The 18,245-nt window shown below is 45.6% G+C and overlaps 1 protein-coding gene across 1 annotated transcript in view; it reads left to right on the plus strand.

Moving 5' to 3' along the window:
* The window catches only part of LOC144773529 (solute carrier organic anion transporter family member 2B1-like), a 442,157-nt gene that overhangs the window by 411,286 nt on the left and 12,626 nt on the right, over positions 1-18,245 (plus strand). The window lies entirely within an intron of this gene.

Raw genomic sequence — 18,245 nt, forward strand, 5'->3', positions numbered from 1 at the left:
TCTTCAATCCAGAAATAATAAATGAGCACTTTAATCTTTATGAAATTAACATATATATATAATTTTGCACTAACAAAGGCACATTTTCCTTTTAATTGAATTTTTTTTCCCAAGAGACTAAAAAGGCGATTTCCCTCCCTTTGAATCAGGCTGTAAAAGCTGTCTTTTCGGAATGTGATACTCGCATTTCAAGGATCCGTTGATGGAAATGTGACTTTTTCCCATTTTCAGGGCCATAATCTTCCATTCAGCAGTACAGTTTTATAATTTACGTATATATGGCGATATTTGTTGCTTATCAGCAGTGGGAATGAGCATGTCACCGGTGATGTAAATGATGTACTGTTTGATTCAATCAGTGATAACATCTGTTATGTGGGGTCTGGATGCTTAGGGGCAGATGTATCAATATTGGATTTTGCAATTCCATATTAGTGAATTTTACCGATTCGCTATTATGGAATCGCAAAATGCCATGTATGTAGGTTTCGCAATATTAATTGCGATTCTTACATATTCCTCATGTGCAACTCGCAAATTGCGAGATGCAAATAAGGAATAGCTTCCCATTCATTCCTATGGGCCTAGGCCCATAGGAATGAATGGGAATTGCATGTGTATTTTGTGAGTACCCAATAGGTACTCACAAATTGTGCTTGCAATTTAAAGGGTGCAAGGGTGCCAAATGGACACCCTGTTGCACCCCTGGAATATGCATGTGTACACATGTGGCGCACATACATGCCCTAAGGGCACATGGCAGCTTGAAAAATGCAAAAAGTGAATTTTTCATAGAATTCACATATTACCACCAACTTGAAGATGGTGGTAATTTGCGATTCCTTAAATGCAGGTCGCAAAATTTGGGGGCTTCCTGCATTTCATTTAAGGAATAACAAATTGTGATTCTTTGAATGCATTCGCAAAATAGGGAATCACAATTTTTGCGATTCACTATTTTGCTAATGCCTTTTGGGATGATACATACCAAAAGGCTTTTTCCTGTTCGGAAACGGGAAGATTCTGTGAATTGGCCCGTTTGAGAATGGGAAAAACGCTTCATACATCGGACCCTATGTGATTTAATTCATTCACTACAGAGATCAATGGTCGGAGGTTAAAATCCTCCCAGGTACACACATCCTTCAAAGCTCACTAAAATAAGTACCACTACGGTGGCTAAATGTTCCTACCCATTTACATCACGATGATGAATCTATATAAACATACCAACCACCAAGGTTTAGTCCAAAATTTAGAGAGCTCTACAAAAAAAGGAAACCTTTTGAGGCGCATGAAATTGCGCCTGACATGACCCTTTATTGTGTGATGCAAAAGTGATAAATTAAAAAGTCTGACATGCAGTTATGGAAAGTTAATTAACTTTTTTTTATTTAAATTAAAATTACATACATTTACAGGACAAAATCCCACATCCCTCATTTTTTGAATCAATAAAGAATGTGACCATCTTAAATAAAACTATTTGTGCATCATAGTAGCACTTAGTTGTGTCAGTAGTGTTTTTAACACTGACACAATATTGGGATAAACAATATAGTTGACATATTTCAATTTAGTCATGCTTTTAAAGGACCACCGACTCCGAATTCCATTTGTGGGGATTTATTATAAGGCCAAAAATAATTGAATATAAACTCACCTCAATATCAGAGTATATAGGTACATAAAATTCAATACAGATCCGAGTCTACGAATATAATTTATTCGGCACTGAAGGCATAATATGATGAACTCCAAAATCAAAATGCAACTAAGAATAGAAGCTGAGTCCAATTCTCTTTTCATTTGAGAAGAAAACAAAAGGTATCTTTCCCTACTCTGCTCTACATGACAATCCTACCTATTTCCCCGTTATCCTATTCCAAAGGTGTCAGCACGTGTTGACTTCCTAAGGAGTACTCACGTCAAATGGGCCTGATAGCTTAAAGCTATGGCGCTTGTTCTAAGATACTCCTTCTCCTCCGTAAATAAGCAGAAGTCACTCAAATCTGTCCCTGCGCATCATACAAAAACGCAATGTTCAACCCACATGAGTCATTGAATGTCACTCATAATTACACTGAAATCATGAAATTGGCACACATAGGCAGTCTGAAACCTTGGCAGCTATTCATCTTCATCCCTGGTCCAGTTCCTTTTTGCTTTCCATCGAATCCTCACCAACATTCCAAAGTTCGATGGAGAGCTAGAAGCGTGAGCCAAGGAGCCAAGAAGCCTCCCTTCAAGTCACAACAGTCTCCCTTCTGAATCTGGTCTTGTGGCAGACATGCTGAAACAACAGCAACTTCAGCTCTTAAGCTGTTGTTTTTATTCATTTCATTTCATTGCAGGTCAGACAGGACCCACAATCCCACTTCTGAAATGTAAAGTGTGGGGTCCCCCTGGAGTGCAGGGGCTGCTGGGTCTTTTCTTATGCCTTTGTTTTAAAGTGTTAAAAGTAACTTTCATCTTCGTTTAATAGCAGCTGAGCAGATTCTGTATTCTCTGTCAAAGTTAGCCTTTATGAATTCTATTAGCCTTGATTGTATTAAAAGGTGACCGGGTACCTGGCATTTCCCTCGTGGGCCACAGGGGTGGAGGACAGTTTGTGCCCGCGGGGGTTGGTTTTGTCACAGTCGCAGTGCTGAAATATCGCCCCCCTCTAACAAACGCGGGAACAGTGCTTCTTGCTACCAACCCCTCTGCTCCTAGGGCCTGTCGAGCAGCATTCTGCCAGGGCTGGTTGCTGTTCCCAGTCCAGCGCAGCATGCACGCTGCTATGCATGCGTGTGAGTAGGAAGACCACCAGCACTACTTCCTGCTGGTCATGCTAAACACCAGATGGTGCCCTCCTGGTCTCCTCTGATGCTGGCACTACAGAGATACGTTTAATGGCACCAGCTAAGCAGATAACACGACCCTTTCAGACAGTGAATTTGCTTTCAAAGTGGAAGTGGCAATGTTTCTCTACAAGGACACGATGTTAAAATCTGTAGAGTGGCAAATGTAGTGCAGACTTTAAAACTCACAATATAGCGCTCGGAGCGGATAGAATATAGGCCTTAGAATGAAAATAACAGGGCCCCAATTAGTGAATTAGATACATAAACAAGTGGGCATGTTTGCAAATCGGGGCAGCTTTAAACTTGTAAAGACACAATGTACACTAGGGCTGGGTGTAGCTTGCGAAGTAGCGCTACGCGTAACTACGCGAAGGGCACTTCGCACTACGCACTACACGTAGCACTACGCGAACTGCGTAGTACCCTGTTTGCACTGTGCAAGATGCCGTTTTCAATAACTGCACAGTGCAGACAAGCATCCGGCACTGTGTATTCATTGAAAACGGCATCGAGCAGCTGCTTTCTCAACGCGGACTGGTAGATTCTCATTGCGAGCAGTCGTGAGTATACACGACCACTCGCAATGAGAAACCTAACCTCCCCGCGTTGAGAATCTCGCCGGGAGGTTTATTTTCCACGCTCGCGATCGGCAACCTTATGTGGATGATCCCGAATGAGGAGAAAGTCTCGCCGGGATGTCATTTTGCTTGCTCGCGGTCGCAAACTTGACGTTGAGGAAGCAAAAAATTACCGCTGCACTACGCTACGCTACGCGTGTTTGCACTGTGCTACGTGCAGTTCGCGTAGTGTAGCGTAGTGCTTTGCCAAGGGTTATGTATAACTGCTTTGCTATGTAGGGAAGTCTGCATGGATTCTAGCTTAATGTAGGCAATTTCTTTTTAATGTCAGGTAAATCAACAGTGAAAACCGATTCAGTAGACCATAAAAACAGGCCCACAAACTGCAACAAGCAATTGTAATGCAATAGGTCGTGCATCACTGAAAGTTTGAGCTATTGGCGTTGCAAATAATAATGCAAGACCTATTGCATTGCAAATGCTTGTTAGATGTGGCGTGACTGTGCAGATGTGTGCATAAATCTATAGCTATCATTTCATTTAATATGCTTTAAGTCTGGTTTGACCCTCCAGCTGTCAGAAAGACCCATGGTTATCAAATTTTTAAAATATAAATAGCGTGGGTTTTATCTTAGACCTTAGCTGTATCTCTCTCACTCCACTTTAATGGCTGTTTGGTGCAGCATTCCACCTTTTATGCAAAACTTGCACTAACTACAATGCATTGGGGGAGAGGGATTTACATCTCAAAAGTAAACTGAATCTTTTCATTTTAAAATTCTTATCTGAATTTTTATGAAAATAGAAAACAGTGGTCTTTGGTCCACTGCCCACACCACCCCCCCCATTTCAGCAGGCCACAAAATGCAAGCTTTGGCTATTGGCTTTGTCAATGTGTGTTTCAAAACAAAACAAAAATCAACCAGGTCAGACACTTGCAAGGAGTCCACCACTTTGCCTATGGGTGGCTAACAAACCAAAGTTCAACTACCAGGGATAATAAAACAGCTCAGTGGGTTGTGCATCCACTGCATAATAGACTGGGGAGGAATGGTTAGAAGCCCCCAGAAAGACCTAATCAGCCTTCCCATGGTCCATTTTTAAGAAGAAAAAGTACAACTGAGCTAGTGTGCCTAGCACCTGACGCAAACACTGCAAAACACTCTAAATGCCAGCTGGAATCGGGAACACTCGGAGGTACGCTGCCACGATAAAAGTACTTTTCTGTAAAAACCCCGGTGCACTCTTTGCAAATTCTTGCTGACGTCGACATCAAAACACACAGAAAGCAGAAGTGTGTCGGGAAAAAAGAATATCAATGCAACCCATTAAAAATTATATTGCAAGGCCCTCCCTTCTGGCCTTTTTATCATGTGTCATGCGGACTGCCAGAGGGGAGCTGCATACTAACACTGGCAGCATAATGGCTCTGAGACTTGTCAAAGCAGCCAGGCTGCACTCCCACAGGAATACCAAAAAAGTTAGATGCGTGGCCAAGCCTAGAAAAAAGCAGCAGAGCAATCCACTGTCTCACCCCCATTTGTGTTGAATCAATGTTTACGGTATCATTTTACTCGGGAGTACAAGGGGAACGCTGGGTGGTAGGACATTTGTGCCGGCATGGAGAATCCCACACAAAAATGTATGGAAAAGTGTTTTTAACCTAATTTTAAGGTTTACAGGGAATTCTGGGTAGGAAAATGTTGGGAGACCCACGCATGCCATACCTCTCTGGACTCCCCCGGGTGTCTAGTTTTCAGAACTGTTTGGCTTTGGAAGATTCACAAGATGGCCGCCGAGCCCGAGGCAAAAAACTCAGGTGCCCCCCACCAAAAAAGATAGATTTGCTGTAGGTAATTTTTAAGTCTCCACCGTACGATTTGGGCCTTTTCCAGTTGCAGCCACTATGCCTACCCACGCAAGTCAGGTACCATTTTTATCGGGAGACCTGGAGGAACGCTGGCTGGGTGGCAGAATATTTGAGGATCCACGCAGATTCCACAACTTTACCACACCGAAATGTGAGATTTTTTTTGCAAAATTTGAGCTTTGCAGTGGATTCTGGGTAGGAGCATGATGAGGGACCCACGCAAGCCATACCTCGCTGGAGTCCCCCGGGTGTCTAGTTTCCAGAAATGTGTGGGTTAGGTAGGTTTCCCTAGATGGCCACCGAGCCCTGGGTCAAAAACTCATGGAAACCCCCTTTCAAAACCAAATTGTTTTGACTGAATAAAATTTTAAGTTCAACAGCGTGAGATTCTTGGGACAATATTGCACGGAAATTGTGACAGACATTTTCAAGTTTGCAGGAAATTGTGAATAAAAAAATAACTTAGAATTCACAAGAAAGACATGCCCATATCCTCCCATGGTTTAACAATAATATCTACATTTAGTAAGTTATTTATAGCTGTAATGTACACCTAAACAGAGTTACTCAAAAGTCAAACATTCCAGCACGGCTATCTATTTCTCAAACACACACACATACAGGTTGGATTTGGCACAAGGGCGAGTGATGGTTCAGTACATAAAATTTTATTAACAAGATATTTCACAGAAATGAAATGCTCTGTCAATAAATAAATGCATAAAAACCGAACCAGTGACTCGCAACTCGTGAGCTGTAAAGCCACGACAAGGCACCAACCGTTTTACAGGCCATTCACGCACCTTTCATACCTGATACACACCAGAACAGTGACACCATCCGGAAGGAAAAGCAAAACATTACAACATTCACAAAAATGGACAAGTTACACCCTACTTCAGAAAGAGAAAAAAGACAAATATTACTGCACCGCCATCTAATCCGCAAGCACACACACATACTGGTTGGATTTGGCACGAGGGTGAGTGATGATTCAGTACATACAATTGTATTCGCAAGTTATTTCACAAAAATGAAATGCACTGCGAATAATTGAAAGTATGAGAAACTGAACCACTGACTCATAGCTCGTGAGCTGAAAAGCCACCTCAAGGAACCAACCTCTTTACAGGCCATTCATACACCTTTCATACATGTGACACATACAAAACATTCACACCGCCAGCTGCGGGCCCATCAAATTACAACACTCATACCAGCAGACAGCGCCATTCAAGGGCCCATCACTTTCACACACCCACATTCCTGACACAGCAACTACTCAAAATGATGGACTGCGTGGGGTGTCGCTCAACTAGCAGTGTGTGGAGTGACCAACAGAAAGTAACTACTCACACACTGCCAGCTGAGCGCAAGTCCATATACGCCGCCAGCCAAGCACCACTCCACGCACACCGCCAGCCAAGCGTCACTCCACACACACCGCCAGGCAAGTGCCACTCCACGCACACCGACAGCCAAGCGCCACTCCACGCACACCGACAGCCAAGAACCACTCCACGCACACCACAAGCCAAGCGCCACTCCACACACACCACCAGCCAAGCGCCACTCCACGCACACTGCCAGCCAAGCGCCACTCCACGCACACCACCAGCCAAGCGCCACTCCACGCACACCGCAAGCAAAGCGCCACTCCACGCACACCGCCAGCCAAGCACCACTCCATGCACACCGCCAGCCAAGTGCCACTCCACACACACCGCCAGCCAAGCACCACTCCACGCACACCTCCAGCTGGCGCCACTCAATGCACACCGCCAGCCAAGCGCCACTCCACGCACACCACAACCAAGCACCACTCCACGCACACCGCCAGCCAAGCACCACTCCATGCACACCGCCAGCCAAGCGCCACTCCACGCACACTGCAAGCCAAGCGCCACTCCACGCACACCTCCAGCCAAGCACCACTCAACGCACACCTCCAGCCAAGCGCCATTCCACGGACACCGACAGCCAAGCGCCACTCCAAGCACACCGCAAGCCAAGCGCCACTCCACGCACACCGACAGCCAAGCACCACTCCACGCACACCACCAGCCAAGCGCCACTCCACGCACACCGCCAGCCAAACACCAGCCTACGCACACCGCCATCACATTTTGAATTTTTTTAAACAAAACAAAATCTGTAACAAAATACATTGCACAAATGCCAACCTTAAAAAAGAATACAAATTATTTAAAAACACAGACCAGGCAGTACATTTTACCACTCATGGATACTCCCAAAAATTATTTTGTGTGTGGTAAGCTCTATAACAAGCAGGCACACACAGCCCAAGGTTAGAAGGACACCCAGGGCAGTAAAGACGAGTCTCCTTCCACAAACCTCTTCGCCAACAGACTCTACATCTCCTAGTGGGAAAGTCTTTTGTAGAAGTGGGAGGAATGTAAAAAGGAAAGTGGCGATCTTTCAATCAAGCCACATCCTCCACCACTCCAAATCTAGGAACACTTACTTGCTCCACAACAACAAGGCTGGATATCACAGAGTGCTGAAACAGAGCTTGACCATTATGTCCTGGAACGTAGCAGGGATTAGAAAACTACTACAAGACACGACGACCCCACCGTTCCATGAAGGAGTGGACATAATGTGTATTCAAGAAACATGGGGCATTAAACCAGTTTCAATTAGGGGATTTGCGGACTACCACCTACCAGCTGTCAAGGAGAACATGTTCGGCAGACCGTCAGGAGGCATTTCAATTTACATTAGGCTCTCTCGGAAAATACAATACAGTGAAATAAAAACATATTCAAATATAGTCAAATATGTACATGGCAGGCATCTTGAAAGGCTTTTCAACAACCAAGGGCCCATTAACAATATTATTAATCAACGTTTACTATAACCCGCATGGCCCGAGAGCCAAGGACAAACTTTCCCACTTAATATGTCATATAGAAAATCTTCTCTTACAATTTGCACAAATGGAAACAATAATACTTGGGGACTTCAACACCCACAACATTGGGGTCAGGTCAACAGAAAGCAAGAACTCTTTAGCCACAGAGGCCTTTAATACACTGATGCTTTCTTATCAGCTGTCATCAGCCCACTCTTTATTTTTAAGGGATACTCCTGGAATCCTATGTCCGCCTACGTATAACAATCATACCACCATTGACTATATCCTAGTAAGCAGTCAGCTACAGAGGTTAATGACAGACTACAAAGTTGAACAACGCAAGGAAAGTGACCATGCTGCACTAATAATTAACTTAAACTTCACAGCAGATAACCACTTTACGGTAAAATGTGTAGGTTCATCGGATGGCGCTGAACTGTTTATGGTGCCTACTAACAAGTTCGAAGAATGGAAAAAAGTGTGGGCAGACGGGCAACTAAACGAAACAAAAAGGGGCAAAATAGGAGAATGGGACCAGTTGGCTCACAACCTAGTTTTACATCTACAAGGAGGAATAATCAACAAAACCCATACACGCCCCATGCATAATCTTGGACACATCTCCTCAATCAAAGAAAGTGCAAGACAATTAAGAACAAAACGAAGGGCTTACCTGAAAACTGGCTCAGCTCTGGACAAAAGACAACTTCAAGAAATAGCAAAAATGCACTCGAAGCAAGTATGGGCTGCAAAACGGGGTCACATCGAGGCGAAATGGCTAAAGATTTTTGGTCTACTGAGTCCTAGCAAAACGCAAGAATTCTGGCACTATCTTAACGCCTTAAACCAAGGAGGCAATCAGAGGGAGAATTCAATCGATTCTGACACCTGGGTAGCCCATGTCAAAACATTGTATAACGAGGAAGGCAGTATAACTCCATTAAATACAGACCTGGATATATTGACTCAATTAACCTACTTTACTACTCCCACAAAAAATGTGAAGGAGCCGACATTATCTGACAAAAAGACAGTTAAAACTATTTTTAAAGAAATCAGACCTAATGGGGCGCCAGGACTTAACGGCCTCCCAGGGGCTCTCTTCAGGCAAGACACAGACTTCTGGACTGACAAGCTGACTGGGCTATACGCCGAATGTTGACTGATGGGGAATGTCCCTGACTCGTGGAGAGGATCACTACTTCACCCCATTTATAAGAAAGGGCTGAAATCCAACACACAAAACTACCGAATGATTGCCCTGCTCGATATTGAAGGTAAGGCTTATGCAAGCACCCTGCTACTGGACCTCTCAAAGTGGGTCAGCAAGGAGGGCCTCCTACCATTCTACCAAACAGGGTTTAGACCAGGAGCCTCTACAGTGGACAATATCATAGTGCTCTCATATCTTGCACAGAGGGCCGTGGCCCGAAAAACCCTCCCGATCTTTGCTTGCTTTATTGATTACACAGCGGCATTTGATGGCGTGGACCGCTCGATCCTATGGCAGAAATTGGAAAGTTGGAACATCGACCCCCTCTTATTAAAAGCCATTCAATCACTATATTCAAACACCTGGGTTAGAATCAAACTATCAAATACGGCAGCCTCGGAGAAAATTGACACAGACCGCGGACTGAAGCAAGGCTGCGTGATAGCTCTGATGCTGTTTAACTTATACACCGCAGATCTGGGCAAAGCTCTGACTGGAGCATCATTAGCAACACCACGGCTCGGTCATACGAAGATACAACTGTTGCAATATGCTGACGATTTGGTACAATGCTAAGAACAAACTGATTGTAAATCCATCCAAATCAAAAATAATAATCTTTGGACCCTACCCGAAAAAAAAACGGACAAAATGGAGGATAGGAAAGTTGTCTTTGGACTGCACACAAAATTATAACTACCTGGGAGTTTGGCTTAGCGAGACAGGGCGCCCAGGAGTACATCTTGATAAAATTCGGGCAAAAGGGAAAAGCATTACATATGCCCTAAGCAAACTGCATGCCACTTTACATAGCCCTACAACAACAGCAATTCGAAGAGTACTAAGGGCAAAGCTAATACCTTCACTGAACTACGCACAGCAAGCCTTCCCTGGTAACTTATCAAACACACTAGAAAAAATCCACTGCTCAGCATATAAAAAGTTATTTCATCTTCCAGCTCGCACCAGAAACATTTTAGTGCGGTTGGAGTTCGACCTAACCCAACAAAAATATGAAGAGTTGGCCGCAATGAGCAAATACTTCTTCCTTGCCACTGCGGCAAAATATTTTCCTGGAACCAGATAATCCGTGGGCAAATAGCCTCTGTGTCACCAAAGATGCTCTGCAGCTCGCAGTGGAAAACTGGGACCCTGAATCAATAAGGTACGCTGCTATTAAAAGCGCGATAAAAAAACAGGTTCGCCTCTGCTCGCGCACCTCGGATCTGGAATCTTTGGAATCAAGAGGCTTTCACGAGTCCTTAAAACTGCCTCACACAGAACGGAACTCCAAACTCCATCTCACCCAGGCGGTGGGGAAACAGGCGTTAAATAGGATTTTAGCGCTTAGATTACATCCTCTCCCCCTTAAAGATCTCTACCCCTTGGGATCATCTTGGATAAAGCACTCGGAGTGCCGGCTATGTAAATACAAATATGAGAGCTTTGCACACATTTTATTCTGTTGCCCAGCATTGTCCTCTGAGCGTAACCTCTATCTAAAGCCAACCTTACTGAAACACGGTATCAGAACCATAAAGGAGGCCGTTTACCACCTATTCACAATGGAAACAGTGAAAGACATGGCTACGTTCAGTAAATTCATTCAAGAGACACGCCGGAAATTGATGGACTCCCATAGCTAGGACATTGGCCCAGATGGTGAACTCCCACATCTCAGAGACAATCTAGCCCTTATGAGATCAGGCAAGAATTGTGGGCAAGCACTAATGGCCTAATGAACCTTACAGTTTTAACTATGCTTATGTTGCTCCCATTTGATTTTTTTTTTTTTTTTAACAATAATGATTATCCGTAATTTTGTTGCTCTATTTATTGGTTTTGAGTAACCACAAATAAAATTTTATTCATTCATTCACAGAGTGCTGAAACTGAAGAAATGTCAACTTTGTCCCAGGAGAACACTCCTTGAACACAATAAAAGCATTGAAAGATGCTAAGTTGAAAAAATGGATGGCCAACTTTTTATACCAGACATAAGCCTTCCGAATAGCAGTGTAAGGTTCCAACCTCTGATCTACTCTGTCAACACCACCCATGTGCCTGTTGTAGTCCAGAATGCACACAGGTTTGTGCACTTCAGCAACCTGACCCCAAACTGGCAGAGGTAAAGTACTCTCGTCATGGATGGTAGTCAGCATGTACACATCCCTCCTGTCCACAAATTTCACAGCTAGTAGTTCGCCACAAAGTAAGGAACTGCACTGACCCCTCTGAAGTTTCTTGCAAACAAGCTCCTTTGGAAAACCATTGCGGTTAGAGCGGATTGTGCCACATGCAAAAGTGCCCACTTTAAACAATTCCTTAAACAATTGCACAGCAGTGTAGAAGTTATCAAGGTACAAATGGTGGCCTCTGTTTAACAGTCTTCTAGCAAGATCCCACATAATTTTCTCTGACACTCCAAAAGTGGACGGACAACCAGGGGGGGTCAATAGTGGAATCTCTACCAGTGTACACACGAAAATTAAAAACATACCCTGTTTTACTCTCAGACAACATATACAGTTTAATTCCATAGCGTGCCCTCTTGCTAGGGATGTACTGCCTAAAAAACAAACGACCCTTGAACAAAACCAAAGACTCATCAATAGATATTTTTTTCCCAGGAATGTAAATCTCTGAAAATCGATCAACAAAGTGATCAAGAACAGGCCGAATCTTAAAAAGACGGTCACAGTCAGGGTGACTACGTGGCAACGCCAAAGAATTATCCACAAAATGCAACATGCGTAGCAAAAGTAAATACCGATCACGAGTAATAACAGCTGGAAATATGGCTGTTGCCATCAAGGGACTGGTAGACCAATATGAAGCCAGGTTCGGCTTCTTTAACAAACCCATCAATAAAGTCAATCCCAAAAACTTCTTCAGCTCTTCCAGATTTGTGGGAGTCCACCGGGTAGCTCTAGAGTGGGGCCTAAGTTTGTCACTGTTGACCCTCAAAAACTGTTCAGCATACAAATTAGTCTGCTCAACAATCTCACCCAAAAACACATCATCCATAAATAACTGAAAATACTGTAGAGGCAAAAAGTGTTCACAATCCACTCTACACCCTGCATCACCGCTAAAGGCAGGTAACACCGGCTGCACCATGTTAGGATCAACCCAGAGTCCAACACTTCCAGTAGGAAGACTAGCAGCCTCAGGCTGCAATCCAGATGCCTCTTGCACGATCGGCACAGGAGTGTCCTCCTCTAAAACAGGCCCTTCATCTGCACTGAGAGTACCTTCATCATCTGATGAATCCATGTGGAGAGAAAACTCACTGCCAAAATCTTCCCCTCCCTTCTCTCCCTCAGATGCACTGTCAGTGTCATAATCCGGCTCAGAGGAAGACTCAAGAAGCATAACAACCACCTGCTGAGCAGTCATTCTACGGCTAGCCATAATGATTACTAATAAAAGTAAATTGTCACACAAGTCAACAACAACAATCACTATGTAAAATAAACAATGAACAAAATTCACCTTTATCAAAAATACCTATACACTGCAAAACAAAACCACTCACTTGCCTGAAGCAGCTAAACTCAACACCACGTACTCAGTATGGATCAACAATAGCCCACTAAAAAGAAAGAGAAAACAAAAATACACATAAGACAATGCAAAACACATCACAATGAATTTCATGCTCAAAACAGTAACTAAATGCCACTATGACACCGCTTAAAAAAAAAAAAATTACATACATTACAATATAACTCATTTGGAGTACATACAACAAAAATATTTTTTCTTACCTAAACAAATGCAACTACACAAAACTGCAGAACAACCACTGTCGAAACCGCAAACAGGAAGCAAAAGCTTTACACTAGATTTAAAAAAAGAAAAAAAAATTAGATTCACATATTCAAAAAATGCACCAGTCCACCTGCCAAGCTAAGGGGTAGGTGGGCCTAACAGTATAAAATCAAAAGGGGAGTAACACTTGCCCATGAGGCCACCCCCACCAAAACATAAATTAAAAAAACTCTGGTGTCTAGTGGCTTCTGCCCCCCTTGGGGACAGATGGGACTAAACACATTCTGCTACTCTACCACTCAAAGAGGCAGTAAAGGCCACAATCATCCTCCCATGAATGGGGAACGACCCATGTCCAAGGGGCGGATCCCCAACATAAAAATAAACCCTGGTGCCCTAGTGACCCATAAAAAACCCAGCAAAACTGCCCTTCAAGACAACACCAAAAGGGGGATGATGGACAAAGCCCTTGAGCAAATCTAACACTCACCCCCAGTCAACTGATCTTGGTTTAATCCATCATCATTATTTAGCTCAATTCACCAACCTAGGTTAGACATGGCCAAATGCAAATCAGACTGACCCTTTGCGCTTTGATTGCCCTAAGTTGGCAGAGGTGGGACCCTTGCTCACTTTGCCACCGGACTCAAGCTAACCTGGCTGATAACGGCTGATTAGCCAGTAACCAGTCCCATTATGGTTGTTTCCGGGCCAGGTAAGATATGGCTTGGCAGTTCGGGCTGGACTGCTCCCATGAAGCATAGGGTCAGACTAATTTGCAAATGGCCATGTCTGAACTGGGGTGTTGGAGTGAGCTACACCAGCTAAAACCTAACATCATGGGCAAAATATATGCACCAAAAAAGGGGAGTGACCCCTTCCCAAAGGGACCATTCCCCACTGGATTTACTCAATTGGCACAGTCTGCCACATACATTTAAAAAAATTATAATCTGCCCCCTAGGGGGGCAAACAAAGCAAAAAGGATGGCCCCCAAAAGGGTAGCGCCCCTTACCTAAGGGGTCACTACCCAAAACAAAAAACAAAAAATGTGGGTGTCCTAAAATGGCCCCCAAGGGGAGTGACCCTTGCCAAAGGGGCCACTCCCTAGCATATCCTAAAATGTAAAATAAATTTGATCCCCCCCAGGGGGGCAGACAAAGCCTTCATAATTGCCCCCAAAAGGGGAGCGACCCTTGTCCAAGGGGTCACTCCCCACAACAACAACAAAAAATGGTGGCTTCCTAAAATGGCCCCCAAGGGGAATGACCCTTGCCAAAGGGGCCACTCCCGAGCACATCCTAAAATAAAATAAAATGTGGCCCCCGGGGGGGCAGGCAAAGCCTTCTTACTTGCCCCCAAAAGGGGAGCGACCCTTGTCCAAGGGGTCACTCCCCAAAACAAAAACAAAAAATGTGGCCTTCCTAAAATGGCCCTAAAGGGGAGTAGCCCTTGCCAAAGGGTACACTCCCCAGCACATCCTAAAAAAAAAATGTGGCCCCCTGGGGGCCAGGCAAAGCCTTCTTACTTGCCCCCAAAAGGGGAGCGACCCTTGTCCAAGGGGTCGCTCACCAAAACAAAAAAACAATAGGGCTGCGCAAAATGGCCCCTAAGATGAGAGTGACCCCACTCCCCTGCGTATTGCCAAAAGTCGTCCATAAATGTATTATTCATTAATAATCTGCCCCCCCCCAGGGGGCGGACAAAGCCAACCTAAGTGCCCCCAAAAGTGGCAGCGACCCTTGCCCAAGGGGCCGCTCCCCGAGCAAACAATCACTGGCAACTGGAGAAAAAAAATCACTGGTGTCTAGTGGGCATTCCTGCTGCACGATCGCACAATCGTGCAGCAGGAATGCACAAAGAGACATCAAGGGAAAGGAAAACCCTTTCCTTTCCCCCGATGCCTCTTTCGCTAGCATCCCCCTCTCCCCAGCCCCAAAACTCACCTCTTTCTCCTCCGACGCGCAGGAAGCAAATGGCTTCCCTGAATGTCAGAGAAGAAAGGGAACCTCCAATGACGTCAGCGCGCCTCGCGCACTGACGTCATTGATGATGCGGGCTGGGGGGGGCAGGGGGAGGCAGGGGAAGGTCTTCCCCTTCCTTCCCCGTAGAAACGAAATAGATCGGGCGCCCACGCTCCCCCCGTGGGTGGGGCTCATGACGAGCTGAGCTTGTCATGAGCACCCGAGCACTGTATGAAATGACGAGCTCAGCTCGTCATGAGCATACAAGGGGTTAAACTTGGTAATGTTGTTCTGAGAGGATCAGCTGCTCTGCTGAGACAGACCACATTAACGTTCGGTATAATGCCAAATAGCCGGGTAGTAATGGCCACAAGTTACTATCATCTAGAATAAACCATGAAAAAGATAGATGCAGGAACACTAAAGTGTGCTTGCACTACAGAGCGAGTGAGGTTAAAATGCTTTAGATGAGCGTGGCAAGGCTTCCCGGAGGCCACTCCTTCCACTTTAATATCCAAGGAAAGGCAAGCGTTTTTAATGAGGAGGGGCAAACGGTCAACAATTTTATCTAAAAAAACCCAGGTCTGTAGCAATTTACCATTCAACGAGATTACGTTCCCGGGGTACAAGAAGGATTCCAGCTCTCGTGACAAACAAGGCCTTTAGGCCTAAACATCAGCAAGAGTAAATATGACAGTTATCGATAAAAGCAGGTTTGCATCCCTTCATGCCACACTCACTTTTTTATCCTGGCAGATGCAGTACCCTTCGCTAACTTGAAAGTTCTTGGTGGTCATCTTGTTAGATTCGCTGGCCAGCAGACCCCCGTCAACTGGGTGTCCCACCATATTGCTGCTCTTCATCACTTTTCTTTCCCGCACAATTAAAGGCTGTCAAGAGCTACTCTGAGGGCTTATTCTTGGTCTAACAGTGGACTACACAGGCTGTTTAGGAAGGAGAGGAGTAAACCAAGCACGCTACGAAGACTGCTTTTAGGCATGTGTATAGAGTACTTGTGCTATGGTGTGAACCTGTCAGCTATGACGCAGCAGCAAGCAACTAGCTTGATCCGAGCCAAGGCCCTGCCTGTAATGTTGAGGGCCCTGGGCCCTCATGCTGGAAAGGACTGACGCAGACACAGTGGGCTACATGGTACAACTAGCCCAGAGCACATGGGCTCGGACCCTTTTATTAGAGCTGTGTCACCTGACCGGTGACATCAGTGGTGGGTGGGTGTTCAGTATGCTGGCATGCAAAACACTAGACTGCTGACTGTGACTCTGGGTCACTACATCCCTCCCAAACTTGGGGGAAAATGAAAATAAAAGAAAGTCCAACCTGTGAGAGAAAAAAAGTGCAGTTCGCAAACCCCACGACAAAGTTCAAACCTGTGGGAAAGAAAATGTACATACAATATAACACTGGACTCTATGATTTGAAGTGAGTCTCTTTGGTGGATTGCAGGTTGCAGATGGTGTAGTTGCTACATCCAGGACTCATGAGTCACTGTGGCATGGTTTGCCTTTATTCGGCGGGTCCTATCTTCTGTCTGCGCCGCCTGGACGTTGTTCTCGGTCTTGCCTTTGCTTGGCACCACTGGTGACAGTTGGTAGTTAGAGAGAAGGGTGACATGATCTGAGTATTGTTTGTCTTCTCGGTTCTCCTCTTCAGTCCGGGTCCTTGGTGATGTCTCTGGGCAGGCTTCAAAGTATTTCTGGGCAGATGAAAGGAGTAGATGCATACATCCCTCTCACTAGGATGCCCCTCTCGCCGGTATTCCTCTCTCACAAGATGTCCGGGAGGACCTCTTTGCCAGGTTTCCACTGGACTGGTGTTTTCGGTCATGTTGCTTCACCATAGCCTTCGAGCCGTGAGCGGGGCGCTCCACGATCTTCACCGTTGTGTCCTAGTTCCACCTGAAGGTTATGCTGTTGACTCTTTTCTTGCACGCGAAGCTTTTCTCCCCGTGGGTCTTGCAGACGCACGGTTGTGGGTCTGTCTCTCTTGCGGGACTTGCTGCCACCAGAGTCCCTTGAGGCCTTTGCTTCTTGGGCTGCCACGGGTTGGTGTGGAGTGGTCAGTTCCTCAGCCGGATGTATGAGCACTCTCGCCATCCAATCTTCCGCTCAACCCCAAAGGTAGATTGTTGTTAACAGTCCAAACTTGCCCTCTTCTGCAATCGCCACCTGGATGGATGGCTTGTAGGTGGATATCTTTGACTTGTGCCGCCGGTGTTCATGCCAGCCCTTGTTCTCCGTTGCACTCCAGTGTTCTGGTGCATGTCACCATCTTCTTCTGACGGGTGTGCGAGTTGACTGGTCACACCTCTTCTCTTCTTGTGATCTTCTAGTGGCACCGTGGCACTCACTACCCTTCTTCTCCTCCATTCCTTTCACGACGTGGTCGGTCCCATTTCTTGTCTTCACTACCCCGGCCATCTCCGTGTGGCGTGCACTCCACACGTGTCTCCCTGATTGCGTCCTACCCTTAGGACACGCCTTCTCTTCTTCCAATGACCAAAACCAGGCATCGCACCTTTCTTCCTGTCGCTCCTCCTTTACTTCGGGTCGGTGTTATCAGACCTCTTCTGGGTCCCGTCCATGGACCTCTTCTTGAACTTCACTTCGGTCTTCATGTCAGAATATTCAGTTACTTTAGCTTTGACTTTCTGGCAAGTCACCTTCGCAGTCGTGACCTTCTGGCAGGTCATCTTCTCCTTTTCTTTCCGGGTGACCATCTGACTGGTCATCTTCTCCTTTTCTTTCCGGGCGACCATCTGACTGGTCATCTTCTCCTTTTCTTTCCGGTCGACCAACTGACTGGTCATCTGGCAGTGACTTTCTGGGAAGTCATATTTGCTGTGACCTACTGACAGATCTTCGAGGACGCGCTCCCTGCGTCTCTCCGTCGTGGTGGTGTGGAGTTCCTTCACTCCGTGCGCGTTCCTGCGCAGTGCTGTTCGGTCCTGAGGTGTGAGTTCCTTCACTCCTTGCGTGTTCCTGCGCAGTGCTGTTCGATCCTGAGGTGTGGACTTCCTTCACTCCTTGCGCGTTCCTGCGCAGTGCTGTTCTGTGGCGTTGGCGTGTCGCTGTGCAGTGTCACGCTGGTGCTCCTGATCCCTG

The sequence above is a fragment of the Lissotriton helveticus genome, chromosome 8 (genome assembly GCF_964261635.1).
Source record: "Lissotriton helveticus chromosome 8, aLisHel1.1, whole genome shotgun sequence".
NCBI classification, from domain to species: Eukaryota; Metazoa; Chordata; class Amphibia; order Caudata; family Salamandridae; genus Lissotriton; species Lissotriton helveticus.